Source organism: Eulemur rufifrons, chromosome 3 (genome assembly GCF_041146395.1).
Source record: "Eulemur rufifrons isolate Redbay chromosome 3, OSU_ERuf_1, whole genome shotgun sequence".
In the NCBI taxonomy this organism is placed as follows: domain Eukaryota; kingdom Metazoa; phylum Chordata; class Mammalia; order Primates; family Lemuridae; genus Eulemur; species Eulemur rufifrons.
In genome coordinates this window covers 21,171,089-21,183,866 of record NC_090985.1, presented here as the reverse complement: position 1 = coordinate 21,183,866, position 12,778 = coordinate 21,171,089, and the positions used below count along the sequence as shown (strand labels likewise).

Below are 12,778 nucleotides of genomic sequence, written 5' to 3'. Positions count from 1 at the left end.
TTACAACAATGATGGACTTCAAAGACTTTATGCTAAGTAAAACAAACAAACAAAAAACCTACACATGGTATGATTCCTTTTATACAAAATTGATGGATAAGGCAAATCCGTATACACAGAAAGCTACTTAGTGGTTACCTGGGACTTGGGAACAAAGCGTATATTGATCATAAATGGGGAGAGGGTCACTTTTAGGGGTGATGCAAAATTTCTCAATGTGGATTGTGGTGATGGATACACGACTCTATAATCTTTCGAAAGAAACATTGACTTGTACACTTAATGTGTCAAAGTTTTGGAAGGTGTAATGAAGATGTGTTGCTGAAGGGGTAATTCCGTTAAATAGAAGGCAAATTTCTACAGTTCAATAGTGCAATACGGCAAGAATAGTTAACAATAATTTATTATATTTCAGAATAGCTAGAATTTTTCAAAAGTTCCCAACAGAAAGCAAGAATAAATGTTTCACGTGAATAATGACCATTTACCCAGGTCTGATCAGTACGTGTTATATGCTGCTATTAAAATACATCACGTACTCCTTGAATATGTACAATTATTGTGCATCAATAAAAAATTTTATAAAAAGTTTACAACTTTAGCTACTCACCCCATTCTCTGAAGTGGAGGCCCACATACCAGGCTTTCTATCTTGGCAAAACAGGACAGGGAAAAAAAAAAAAAGCAAAGGCAAACTCTTAGAAAATACTTAACAGTGAAAATAAAAAAGCACTGAAGGCCGGGCGCGGTGGCTCACGCCTGTAATCCTAGCACTCTGGGAGGCCGAGGCGGGTGGATTGCTCAAGGTCAGAAGTTCGAGACCAGCCTGAGCGAGACCCCGTCTCTACTAAAAATAGAAAGACATTATATGGACACCTAAAAATCTATATAGAAAAAATTAGCCGGGCATAGTGGCGCATGCCTGTAGTCCCAGCTACTCGGGAGGCTGAGGCAGTAGGATCGCTTAAGCCCAGGAGTTTGAGGTTGCTGTGAGCTAAGCTGACGCCACGGCACTCACTCTAGCCTGGGCAACAAAGTGAGACTCTGTCTCAACAAAAAAAAAAAAAAAAAAAAGCACTGAAATTGCTTTCTTCATGAGAGCTTCTTAGGTCATTATTTAATACAGGCATAGCGTTCCCTCAGTACTGGCATTGACACACCAATGAGATTTCTAGTACATATCACAGTTGCTTGACCTAATCTTAATACAATCATTTTAATGTCCTCATGTCAAGGAAACAGGTCAAGAACAAAGTGTAAAAACAGACGTGCTCCCAGTGTTACTATGCTGTCACTGAGGGGTTACGAAATAAGCCAGGATCTGAAAGTCTTACTTGTCCTACTAGAGGGCCACTCATCTGGACCGCAGATTGACATCTGCCATGTGTCGCTCACCTTTCTAACACACTGAGGCTCATGATGGTTACCTGGGGCTTCGGAACAAACTATATATTGATTATAAATGGGGATAAAGCATCTTTTAGGAATGATGCAAATTTTCTCAATGTGAATTGTGTTGGTGAATACACGACTCTATAAACTTACTAAAATATCATTGACTTGTGCACGTAATGTGTCAAAGTTTGGTAAGGGGTAATGAAGAGGTCTTGGTTAAGGGTTAATTCTGTTGAATAGAAGGCAAAAGTTCTATTGTTCAATAGTGCAATAGGGCAAGTATAGATAACAACAATTTATTATATTTCAGAATAGCTAGAATTTTTCAAATGTTCCCAACATGAAGGAAGGATAAAAGTTTCACGGGCATAGTGACCTAATTACCCAGGTCTTATCATTACATGCTATAGGCTTGTACTAAAATATAACACACACTCCTTGAATATGTACAATTATTATGCATCAAGAAAAAATTTTATAAAAAATTTACAACTTTAGCTACTCACCCCATTCTCTGAAGTGAAGGCCCACATACCAGGCTTTCTATCTTGGCAAAACAGGGCAGGGGAAATAGAATAAAAAGAAAAGGCACCTCTTAGAAAATACTCAGTAGTGAAAATACCAAAGCACTGAAATTGCTTTCTTAGTGAGAGGTTCTATTGTCATTATTTAATACAGGCATAGTGTTCCCTCAGTACTGGTGTTTACACACCAATGAGATTTCTAGTACATATCACAGTTGCTTGATCTTTCCTTAATATAGTCATTTTAATGTCCTCATGTCAAGAATATATGTCAAGAACAAAGTGTAAAAACAGATGTGCTCCCAGTGTTACTATGCTGTCACTGAGGGGTTACGAAATAAGCCAGGATCTGAAAGTCTTACTTGTCCTACTAGAGGGCCACTCATCTGGACCTCAGATTGACATCTGCAATGTATCGCTCACCGTCCTCACACACTGAGGCTCATCATCGATCCAGACAATAACCCTTCCAACAAACAAGTATTTTCCATAGCCAGGCTTATTTTGTGCAGTCCAATCTAATGCTTTATGAATGGAGACAACTAAGTATTCACTAGACGTTTTCTTTAGTATCTGCATAATGGAACGCTCATAGACATAAAATGAAAAAAAGTGACCTTGGATCGTTCTAATAAAATTAGAGAAAATCTGTGGAAATTTATATAAGCCTTTTGAATCAACTAAAACTTTAGGGAATAGGCAAGTAGTCAAGTAATATATGGTGTGATTACAGTACAAATAGGAATAAAAACATCTATGTTGCAAATGTGCCAGATAAAGATGAAAAAATTCAATATTTAGGACACTTGAATTTCATTACAAGATGATTTTCTCTCAACATAAAATGGTGAAATGGAAATATGTAAGCCATTCTCCGAAATTGTGTAGATAACATCAAAAAGAGATCTAAACATAAGGAAGAAACAAAATAGAAGATTCCTTGAATGGGGTAGAAACATCCATGGGCAAATAGATGTACTGTAAAATGGATCTCAACTAAGTGACTTATATAATGAACACGCATACCTTGAAGTTCTGACGTCACCAGCCACAGACACCCAGAAGAAGTTTGAAAGTAACAAAGTGGTTGCTCACCTGTCTTCCCTGAAGTGCAACAGCTTGCTCTCATTTTTAACCTGTAATAAGGTATCATTAAAAAAATAAATCAGTTCATAAATGCACAAAATTGTAAACAAACAAGTGCAACATATGGTTCTTCACAATTATTTATCATACAGGCAGTCCAGCATCCTAGTCCTTGGGATAAAGATAATAGCTGATCTTTTGTCACCTTTGTCGTTTCATTGATTCACTTGGTTCCTCCCTGAATTCTTAATCTGCAATTTCCTCCATACCAAGCTATCTGAGTCAGTGACACAGCAGTTTTCCCTTGAATGCAAAGTTCTAAAGATGTATTCAACCAAAATGATTTTATGAAAATACCCTGTAGTGTGAAAAACGGAAGGTACAGGATAGTGGCCGTGTGAGATCATTGAGGAGAACATCAATTGGGCCAGTGCAGAAAGGTTACTTGTCCTGTCCTAATACAATAGAGGGCCACTCGGCTGCACCTCAACATCCTCAGGTCCTCGTGCTTATCCTTGATCCAGACCAGTCCACTTCTAAAAAATAAGGATTCCTCACACCACCCTAATGCCCCTAAATATTTATCACCTGCATTCAGCTGATAGCAGTTTACAACACAGATTTGGACGTTTCACTTGACTTTAGCGAAGCTGGCTGTAATGCCATCTCCAGAAGTTTCTCGGGCCCCTTCAGTCTGGAGCAATACTTCAAGTGATACTGCAGTAGGACAGTTGTCCAGGATGATATAGGGCTCAATACAATAGAATGGAAACCAAAACCAGGAGTTCACGGTCAACTTGGATTGTATCATTTAAAAGACTATTAAGGTAGGTCAGGACGTATTTGACATACACATATATACATATATATATATATATATATATATAGACACACACACACACACTGTGAGATTTTTCCCATAAAATTGGTTTCTAGTGCCTATCCACATCATATACCTGTGTTCCTGATACACGCATAGGATAATTACCCAACATTACTCTGTTTTCTCTGACTAGGAATAACCTCATTTCTACATACTCCACATCCACGCTAGCCAAATCTACTTCATGAATCCTTGCCTTCATTAACTTTAAATACAGCAAAATCTCTGAGTATTTTCTCATTCAGTCCTCATTATTATTGTACAGAATACATTTCCTTTCAAAACATGTGTAAATCTCTCATTCAAAGAATACTTTAGTTATTTTCCTCATTTCGCTGTCTGTTCAACCTCTTCTTAGTTTTGTTTAATACATTATTGTTTGCCAGTATAAGAAATGTTACCTCAAAATGACTGAAAATAATAAATAGATAAGTATAGTGTATGCATGAATAATACACACACACTATTAACCACTGCAGCAAACTAATGATTAACAGTTACTGAAGATTCAATCTACATTAATAAAGTTCTTATTAATAAATTTTCCATCGAAATCTCTCACATATGATGATATGTGAGGAATCTAGGTTCTATTTTCATATATACAACATACACACAGAAGAATGGACACTTGTATACGTGTAGATGATATAATGTTCAACGTATGATTCAACTGATGAACGATTGACCCATGGTGAAATTGCAATGATCATTTCTTTCCCACTACCCTCCAAGTTTTGTCTGAAAACAAAAAAGGAACAGAGAGACAATCAACCTGCACTCTGATTCGACTCGAAAGGTCCGATACACAATAAAACAAAGGTAAGACAAGAGGGAGGAAGAAAATGAAACCCATAATCCTTTTAAACTAACACGTAGATGACCCATTTTTAGCAAGAGCGGAGAAATAACTTAAATTCTATTAGAAACAATGAATCAAACACAACGGCAGGAATGTTTTCATACATGGTAGATTCATAAGAAAAATGCAATTTATGAAAAGGAACCAAGTGGGAATTCTAGGACATAAAATAATACCTTACATAAAAAGACTTTACATGAGCTGATATATGCTGACAACATGGATGGAATTCAAAGTCCTTATGCTAAGTAAAAGAAACAAACAAACAAAAACACTACATACGGTATGATTCCATTTATATAAAATTTCTGGATAAGGCAAATCCCTATAGACGGAAAGCTACTTAGTGGTTGCCTGGGGCTGGGGAACAAAGTATATAGAGATTATAAATGGGGATGGCCCAACTTGTAGGGATGATGCAAATTTTCTCAATGTGGATTGCGGTGATGGACACACAACTCCAAAAATTACTAAAATCATTGACTTGTACACTTAATGTGTCAAAGTTAGGGAAGGGGTAATGAAGAGGTGTTGGTGAAGGGGTAATTCTGTTAAATAGAAGGAAAAAGTTCTAGTGTTCAATGGTGCAATAGTGCAAGGATAGTTAACAATAATTTACCATATTTCAGAATAGCTAGAGTTTTTCAAATGTTCATAACATAAAGCAGTGAAAACTTTTTCACGGGAATCCTGACCCAGGTACGTAGGTCTGGTCATTATTTGTTATATTAAAATACAACATGTACTCCTTCAATACGTATAATTATTATGCATCAAGAAACATTTTACAAAGAGCTTACAAGTTTAGCTACTCACCCTATTCTCTGAAGTGGAGGACCACATTCCAGGCTTTCTACCTTGGCAAAACAGGACAGGGGGAGAAACAAACAAACAAACAAAAAAACCAAACAAAAAAAAAACAAAAACAAAAACGAAATGCAAACTCTTAGAAAATACTCAACAGTGAAAATATCAAAGCACTGAAATTGCTTTCTTAAGGAGGGGTTCTATAGTCATCATTTAATACAGGCATAGTGTTCCCTCCATATTGGTGTTAACACACCAATGAGATTTCCTGTACCTATCCCGGTTGCTTCAGCCTTTCTTAATACATTCACTTTCATGTCCTCATGTCAAGAAAATAAGTCAAGAACAACGTCAAAATGCACACATGCTCCCAGGGCTATTACGCCCTCACTGAGGGCTTACCAAATAAGCCAGGGCATGAAAGTCTTACTTGTCCTACTAGAGGGCCACTCCTCTGGACCTCAGATGTACATCTGTCTTTGGTTGCTCACCGTCCTCACACACTGAGGCTCATCATCGATCCAGACAATAACCCTTCCAACAAACAAGTATTTTCCGTAGCCCGGCTTATTTTGTGCAGGCCCATCTAATGCTTTACGAATGGAGAAAAGTAAATGTACAGCAGACGTTTTGTTTGGTATCTGCATAATGGAACGCTCATAGACGTAAGATGAAAAAAATGAACTTGGATTGTTCCAATAAAATTAGATAAAATCTACGAGGGAAATTTAAATTAACCTTTTAAATCAACTAAAACTTTAAGGAATAAGTCCTGTAGCGAAGTAATATACGGTATGATTACAGAACAAATATGAATTAAAAAATCTATTTTCTGAATGTTCCACAGAAGGATAAAAAAATTCAATATTTATTGCACTTGAATTTCATTACAAGCTTATTTTCTCTCAACACAAACTGGTGAAAAAGAGAAATACGTCAGCCGTTACCCAAAATTCTGTAGTTTACTTCCAAGGAGATCTCAAAAAAGGAAGGAACAATAAAGAAGATTCCTTGACTAGGGTAGAAACATCCATGGACAAATATATGTACTGTAAAAGGAATCTCCTTTAAGCTGCTGAAGCAAGGAACACATAGACCTTGAAGTTCTGACTTCACCAACCACAGACACACAGAAGAAGTTCAAAAGTAACAAAGTGGTTGCTCACCTGTCTTCCCTGAAGTACAACCTCTTGTTCTAATTTGGAACCTGTAACGAAGCATCACATAAAAAATAAATCAAGTCAGAAAGGCACCAAATTATTAGAAACAAAGTGCAACTTTGGGTTCTTTCAAATTTTTTATCATACAGGCCTCCGAGCATCGTAGTCCCAGGGATAAACATCAGAGTTGATCTTTTGTCACCTTTGTCGTTTCATTGATTCACTTGATTCCTCCCTGAATTCTTAATCTGCAATTTCCTCCATACCAAGCTATCTGAGTTAGTGACACAGCAGTTTTCGCTTCAATGCAAAGTTCTAAAGATGTATTCAACCAAATGATTTTATGAAAATACTCTGTAGTGTGAAAAACGGAAGGTACAGGATAGTGGCAGTGTGAGATCATTGAGGAGAACATCAATTGGGCCAGTGCAGAAAGGTTACTTGTCCTGTCCTAATACAATAGAGGGCCACTCGGCTGCACCTCAACATCCTCAGGTCCTCGTGCTTATCCTTGATCCAGACCAGTCCACTTCTAAAAAATAAGGATTCCTCACACCACCCTAATGCCCCTAAATATTTATCACCTGCATTCAGCTGATAGCAGATTACAACACAGATTGGGACGTTTCACTTGACTTTAGCGAAGCTGGCTGTAATGCCATCTCCAGAAGTTTCTCGGGCCCCTTCAGTCTGGAGCAATACTTCAAGTGATACTGCAGTGGGACAGTTGTCCAGGATGATATAGGGCTCAATACGATAGAATGGAAACCAAAACCAGGAGTTCACGGTCAACTTGGATTGTATCATTTAAAAGACTATTAAGGTAGGTCAGGACGTATTTGACATATATATATATATATATATACACACACACCCACACACACACTGTGAGATTTTTCCCATAAGATTGGTTTCTAGTGCCTATCCACAGCATATACATGTGTTCCTGATACACGCATAGGATAATTACCCAACATGACTCTGTTTTTTCTGACTAGGAATAACCTCATTTCTACATACTCCACGTTCACGCTAGCCAAATCTACTTCATGAATCCTTGCCTTCATTAACTTTAAATAAGGCAACATCTCTGAGTATTTTCTGATTCAGTCCTCATTATTATTGTACAGAATACATTTCCTTTCAAAACCTGTGTAAATCTCTCATTCAAAGAATACTTTAGTTATTTTCCTGATTTCGCAGCCTGTTCAACCTCTTCTTAGTTTTGTTTAATACATTATTGTTTGCCAGTATAAGAAATGTTACCTCAAAATGACTGAAAATAATAAATAGATAAGTATAGTGTATGCATGAATAATACACACACACTATTAACCACTGCAGCAAACTAATGATTAACAGTTATTGAAGATTCAATCTACATTAATAAAGTTCTTATTAATAAATTTTCCATCGAAATCTCTCACATATGATGATATGTGAGGAATCTAGGTTCTATTTTCATATATACAACATACACACAGAAGAATGGACACTTGTATACGTGTAGATGATATAATGTTCAACGTATGATTCAACTGATGAACGATTGACCCATGGTGAAATTGCAATGATCATTTCTTTCCCACTACCCTCCAAGTTTTGTCTGAAAACAAAAAAGGAACAGAGAGACAATCAACCTGCACTCTGATTCGACTCGAAAGGTCCGATACACAATAAAACAAAGGTAAGACAAGAGGGAGGAAGAAAATGAAACCCATAATCCTTTTAAACTAACACGTAGATGACCCATTTTTAGCAAGAGCGGAGAAATAACTTAAATTCTATTAGAAACAATGAATCAAACACAACGGCAGGAATGTTTTCATACATGGTAGATTCATAAGAAAAATGCAATTTATGAAAAGGAACCAAGTGGGAATTCTAGGACATAAAATAATACCTTACATAAAAAGACTTTACATGAGCTGATATATGCTGACAACATGGATGGAATTCAAAGTCCTTATGCTAAGTAAAAGAAACAAACAAACAAAAACACTACATACGGTATGATCCCATTTATATAAAATTTCTGGATAAGGCAAATCCCTATAGACAGAAAGCTACTTAGTGGTTGCCTGGGGCTGGGGAACAAAGTATATAGAGATTATAAATGGGGATGGGTCAACTTGTAGCGATGATGCAAATTTTCTCAATGTGGATTGCGGTGATGGACACACAACTCCAAAAATTACTAAAAAATCATTGACTTGTACACTTAATGTGTCAAAGTTAGGGAAGGGGTAATGAAGAGGTGTTGGTGAAGGGGTAATTCTGTTAAATAGAAGGAAAAAGTTCTAGTGTTCAATGGTGCAATAGTGCAAGGATAGTTAACAATAATTTACCATATTTCAGAATAGCTAGAGTTTTTCAAATGTTCATAACATAAAGCAGTGAAAACTTTTTCACGGGAATCCTGACCCAGGTACGTAGGTCTGGTCATTATTTGTTATATTAAAATACAACATGTACTCCTTCAATACGTATAATTATTATGCATCAAGAAACATTTTACAAAGAGCTTACAAGTTTAGCTACTCACCCTATTCTCTGAAGTGGAGGACCACATTCCAGGCTTTCTACCTTGGCAAAACAGGACAGGGGGAGAAACAAACAAACAAACAAAAAAACCAAACAAAACAAAAACAAAAACAAAAACGAAACGCAAACTCTTAGAAAATACTCAACAGTGAAAATATCAAAGCACTGAAATTGCTTTCTTAAGGAGGGGTTCTATAGTCATCATTTAATACAGGCATAGTGTTCCCTCCATATTGGTGTTAACACACCAATGAGATTTCCTGTACCTATCCCGGTTGCTTCAGCCTTTCTTAATACATTCACTTTCATGTCCTCATGTCAAGAAAATAAGTCAAGAACAACGTCAAAATGCACACGTGTTTCCAGGGCTATTACGCCCTCACTGAGGGCTTACCAAATAAGCCAGGGCATGAAAGTCTTACTTGTCCTACTAGAGGGCCACTCCTCTGGACCTCAGATGTACATCTGTCTTTGGTTGCTCACCGTCCTCACACACTGAGGCTCATCATCGATCCAGACAACAACCCTTCCAACAAACAAGTATTTTCCGTAGCCCGGCTTATTTTGTGCAGGCCCATCTAATGCTTTACGAATGGAGAAAAGTAAATGTACAGCAGACGTTTTGTTTGGTATCTGCATAATGGAACGCTCATAGACGTAAGATGAAAAAAATGAACTTGGATTGTTCCAATAAAATTAGATAAAATCTACGAGGGAAATTTAAATTAACCTTTTAAATCAACTAAAACTTTAAGGAATAAGTCCTGTAGCGAAGTAATATACGGTATGATTACAGAACAAATATGAATTAAAAAATCTATTTTCTGAATGTTCCACAGAAGGATAAAAAAATTCAATATTTATTGCACTTGAATTTCATTACAAGCTTATTTTCTCTCAACACAAACTGGTGAAAAAGAGAAATACGTCAGCCGTTACCCAAAATTCTGTAGTTTACTTCCAAGGAGATCTCAAAAAAGGAAGAAACAATAAAGAAGATTCCTTGACTAGGGTAGAAACATCCATGGACAAATACATGTACTGTAAAAGGAATCTCCTTTAAGCTGCTGAAGCAAGGAACACATAGACCTTGAAGTTCTGACTTCACCAACCACAGACACACAGAAGAAGTTCAAAAGTAACAAAGTGGTTGCTCACCTGTCTTCCCTGAAGTACAACCTCTTGTTCTCATTTGGAACCTGTAACGAAGCATCACATAAAAAATAAATCAAGTCAGAAAGGCACCAAATTATTAGAAACAAAGTGCAACTTTGGGTTCTTTCAAATTTTTTATCATACTGGCCTCCGAGCATCGTAGTCCCAGGGATAAACATCAGAGTTGATCTTTTGTCACCTTTGTCGTTTCATTGATTCACTTGGTTCCTCCCTGAATTCTTAATCTGCAATTTCCTCCATACCAAGCTATCTGAGTTAGTGACACAGCAGTTTTCGCTTCAATGCAAAGTTCTAAAGATGTATTCAACCAAATGATTTTATGAAAATACCCTGTAGTGTGAAAAACGGAAGGTACAGGATAGTGGCAGTGTGAGACCATTGAGGAGAACATCAATTGGGCCAGTGCAGAAAGGTTACTTGTCCTGTCCTAATACAATAGAGGGCCACTCGGCTGCACCTCAACATCCTCAGGTCCTCGTGCTTATCCTTGATCCAGACCAGTCCACTTCTAAAAAATAAGGATTCCTCACACCACCCTAATGCCCCTAAATATTTATCACCTGCATTGAGCTGATAGCAGATTACAACACAGATTGGGACGTTTCACTTGACTTTAGCGAAGCTGGCTGTAATGCCATCTCCAGAAGTTTCTCGGGCCCCTTCAGTCTGGAGCAATACTTCAAGTGATACTGCAGTGGGACAGTTGTCCAGGATAATATAGGGCTCAATACGATAGAATGGAAACCAAAACCAGGAGTTCACGGTCAACTTGGATTGTATCATTTAAAAGACTATTAAGGTAGGTCCGGACGTATTTGACATATATATATATATATATATATATATACACACACCCACATACACACTGTGAGATTTTTCCCACAAAATTGGTTTCTAGTCCCTATCCACAGCATATACATGTGTTCCTGATACACGCATAGGATAATTACCCAACATGACTCTGTTTTCTCTGACTAGGAATAACCTCATTTCTACATACTCCACATCCACGCTAGCCAAATCTACTTCATGAATCCTTGCCTTCATTAACTTTAAATACAGCAAAATCTCTGAGTATTTTCTCATTCAGTCCTCATTATTATTGTACAGAATACATTTCCTTTCAAAACCTGTGTAAATCTCTCATTCAAAGAATACTTTAGTTATTTTCCTCATTTGGCTGTCTGTTCAACCTCTTCTTAGTTTTGTTTAATACATTATTGTTTGCCATTATAAGAAATGTTACCTCAAAATGACTGAAAATAATAAATAGATAAGTATAGTGTATGCATCAATAATACACACACACTATTAACCACTGCAGCAAACTAATGATTAACAGTTATTGAAGATTCAATCTACATTAATAAAGTTCTTATTAATAAATTTTCCATCGAAATCTCTCACATATGATGATATGTGAGGAATCTAGGTTCTATTTTCATATATACAACATACACACAGAAGAATGGACACTTGTATACGTGTAGATGATATAATGTTCAACGTATGATTCAACTGATGAACGATTGACCCATGGTGAAATTGCAATGATCATTTCTTTCCCACTACCCTCCAAGTTTTGTCTGAAAACAAAAAAGGAACAGAGAGACAATCAACCTGCACTCTGATTCGACTCGAAAGGTCCGATACACAATAAAACAAAGGTAAGACAAGAGGGAGGAAGAAAATGAAACCCATAATCCTTTTAAACTAACACGTAGATGACCCATTTTTAGCAAGAGCGGAGAAATAACTTAAATTCTATTAGAAACAATGAATCAAACACAACGGCAGGAATGTTTTCATACATGGTAGATTCATAAGAAAAATGCAATTTATGAAAAGGAACCAAGTGGGAATTCTAGGACATAAAATAATACCTTACATAAAAAGACTTTACATGAGCTGATATATGCTGACAACATGGATGGAATTCAAAGTCCTTATGCTAAGTAAAAGAAACAAACAAACAAAAACACTACATACGGTATGATCCCATTTATATAAAATTTCTGGATAAGGCAAATCCCTATAGACAGAAAGCTACTTAGTGGTTGCCTGGGGCTGGGGAACAAAGTATATAGAGATTATAAATGGGGATGGCCCAACTTGTAGGGATGATGCAAATTTTCTCAATGTGGATTGCGGTGATGGACACACAACTCCAAAAATTACTAAAAAATCATTGACTTGTACACTTAATGTGTCAAAGTTAGGGAAGGGGTAATGAAGAGGTGTTGGTGAAGGGGTAATTCTGTTAAATAGAAGGAAAAAGTTCTAGTGTTCAATGGTGCAATAGTGCAAGGATAGTTAACAATAATTTACCATATTTCAGAAT

General features: G+C 36.8%; 4 non-coding genes across 4 annotated transcripts; all 4 read right to left on the bottom strand.

The window, feature by feature from the left end:
- Window positions 1-1,360: 1,360 nt before the first annotated feature.
- Window positions 1,361-1,427, bottom strand: LOC138382369 (small nucleolar RNA SNORD109A). The gene has a single exon (XR_011233449.1). It is a non-coding gene; the product is annotated as a small nucleolar RNA SNORD109A (small nucleolar RNA).
- An 880-nt stretch (window positions 1,428-2,307) lies between these two features.
- LOC138382314 (small nucleolar RNA SNORD109A) lies at window positions 2,308-2,374 on the bottom strand. The gene has a single exon (XR_011233399.1). It is a non-coding gene; the product is annotated as a small nucleolar RNA SNORD109A (small nucleolar RNA).
- A 3,639-nt stretch (window positions 2,375-6,013) lies between these two features.
- LOC138382367 (small nucleolar RNA SNORD109A) lies at window positions 6,014-6,080 on the bottom strand. Its single transcript, XR_011233447.1, has one exon. It is a non-coding gene; the product is annotated as a small nucleolar RNA SNORD109A (small nucleolar RNA).
- A 3,629-nt stretch (window positions 6,081-9,709) lies between these two features.
- LOC138382366 (small nucleolar RNA SNORD109A) lies at window positions 9,710-9,776 on the bottom strand. Its single transcript, XR_011233446.1, has one exon. It is a non-coding gene; the product is annotated as a small nucleolar RNA SNORD109A (small nucleolar RNA).
- Window positions 9,777-12,778: the final 3,002 nt, after the last annotated feature.